The sequence below is a fragment of the Mus pahari genome, chromosome 13 (assembly GCF_900095145.1).
Source record: "Mus pahari chromosome 13, PAHARI_EIJ_v1.1, whole genome shotgun sequence".
NCBI classification, from domain to species: domain Eukaryota; kingdom Metazoa; phylum Chordata; class Mammalia; order Rodentia; family Muridae; genus Mus; species Mus pahari.
This window is the reverse complement of record NC_034602.1, coordinates 3,301,554-3,304,016: the sequence shown is the minus strand read 5'-3', so window position 1 is coordinate 3,304,016 and position 2,463 is coordinate 3,301,554. Positions and strand designations below refer to the sequence as shown.

General features: G+C 40.7%; 1 pseudogene; it reads left to right on the top strand.

Moving 5' to 3' along the window:
* Positions 1–1,635, top strand: part of LOC110330833 — a 114,382-nt pseudogene extending 112,747 nt beyond the window's left edge.
* Positions 1,636–2,463: the final 828 nt, after the last annotated feature.

The following is a 2,463-nucleotide window of genomic DNA, read 5'->3' as shown; positions in this document are numbered from 1 at the left end:
TTTTATTTTGTTCCCAACAACTGGTCACAGAGGGATGGTTACAATTTGCCATCCTAGTGAGACAGAACCAGCTGAAGAAAGCTTCATACAGAGACAGACATCAGATCTCCAAGTTGCTCAAGAGACTGTGAGTGGACAAGTTTAAACACTTGGCCTTTTTACTTTCTCTCTTTCTTTTCCAAAGTGTTCCTGGGTACACTTCCTCCCCATCCCTTCTCTCTCTCAGAGTTTTACTACCACAGCTGGCTTCCCCATCCCCATAGCCCCTCCCCTCTATCTCTTGGGTTTGATGGCTCTGCTGGCTGCAGCAGCCTGCTCAGACAGTAATTACTCTGGGCTCTGTTTTTTCCCTGCTGGGTGGCAAGAGGTTTTATGAAGTTTGGGGTTTTTTTTTGTTTTTTTGGGTTTTTTTTCCTTTTTTTTTTTTTTTTTTTTTTTTTTTTTTTTTTTTTTTTTTTTTTTTTTTTTTTTTTTTTTTTTTTTTACAGGCTGGAGGGCTGGTGCCTTGGTGGTCAGCCCCTTAGCTCTCCTCAGATTTCAGCTACAAAGTTAACTTCTGCAGCCCCTCCCATCTTGTGTTAGGCTTTGAGTTTTGTACACCCAGCTGGGCAGTGATTGACAGCTGCATGGGCAGAGAATGCTTCGCCCTGGTGGGTGAACAAAACTCTAGAAAATTTCCTTGCTCTAGGCTTTGTCAGACCAGTTGGGTAGTGCCTGTTCTAATCTTTTGCCTTTTTAAAATTCTGTTGCCCTGAATTCTGTTGTTCCTCGCTCCACCCCCTCAGCTGCGTGGAAACGCCGAGATTGAGATTCAGGCCCTGATCAGCACAGTAGAGATTCGGGCCCTGACCCACACAGTAGAGTCGCAGGCCTGTGCACAAAGAAACAAAGACAGGGCTGGCAAAATAACTCCTGGTGGGGGGACAGAAGTGGCAACAAGTGAGCAGTGAGCCTAGGCAAAAGAGCCAAGGCAGGCCCTGAATGGGCATGGCAAAATTATGCTTCCCAAAGACTGGCCAACACTTAATCCTTTACTCTCCAGTTCCTAGGAAAATAAAATTAAAACAAAAAAAACAGAAAAACAAAAAACGGAGGATACTCCTCCCCTACCCAGATAAGCCTGTGAAAACCCGCATTGAAGCTGCACTCCCTACAGGAATACCTGGATTGTGCCTTTAACCAAAAACATTTCTTGCCTTCTATTTTAAATGCTCCTTTTTTTCTCTCTAATATTAATGATATATGTCTAAAAATTCTTTCAACATTTTAAAAATGTCTTTTAAGGTGAAAAATTCATCTAATCCTTAATTAATAACCAGTTTTCTTTTACAGAAGAACTGTTAACTGCCTATCCAGTTACACAATGAACATGACATTTTCTTTCTTAGCCATCCAAAGTGGACTGCGATGTGCTCCTAAGCAAACTGTTGCAGGCATGACTTTTGCTACCCACACTGTGCAGATATCCTCTGCTGGTGTTCTGCTCTTTGGTTATAATTACTCTACAGGACTATCTCCACATGGAACCTACTGCCGCAGATCCGTCTGAAACAGCGCCATCTACAGAGACCTACAGACAAAGCTGCCTTCCTCCGAAAATCTCATCTGACTGAGGGCTCCCAGGACAAGGGCTAAACCACAGAAGATAGACAAGGGACCTTCCAGTTACACATGGACTCATTTTGCTAAAGCCAAATGGCTGTTGAACTTTGGGGAAAGTTATATGATAGTGAGGAGAGCATAATGTCTACCTAGGTTAATTAATTGCTGTTCAAAATGGATGTTATTACTCTCAAATTGTACATGCACCCATGAAACAACTGATTGATTGTACAATCTCTTGCCTTCTCAACTCTTACCCACGCGTGACTGACCAGAAAATAGAGAAACTCTGGTGGGGCTTTGGGCATATTTTTCCTTTCTGCAGGGGTCCCCCAGACCCCCTTTTATTTTGTTCCCAACAAGTTTCTTTTAAGAAACCAAAATGAAGACACTCACATAAATGCAATTCTACCTCTAACAACAAAAATAGCAAGAAGCTACCATCACTTTTCCGCAATATCTCTTAATATCAATGGACTCAATTCCCAATAAAATGACATAGAATAACAGACTGAATACCTTAACAAGAACCAACTTTTTGATGCATACAGGAAATACTACACCTCAGTGAGAAAGACAGACACTACCTCAGAGTGAAAGGCCGGGAAACAATTTTCCAAGTAAATGGTCCAAGGAAAAAGCTGGAGTAGCCATTTTAGTACTGAATAAACTCAACTTTCAAACTAATGTTATAAAAAAAAAAAAAAAAAAAAACAAAGAACAATACAAGTTCTACCAAAAAGAACCTCAATTTTGAAGAATTCTCAGGCACCCACATACATTCAAAACAAAAACAAAAACAAAAACAAAAAACTTTAGTAAAGATAAAAGCACACATTACACCTCAGACAATAATAGTTG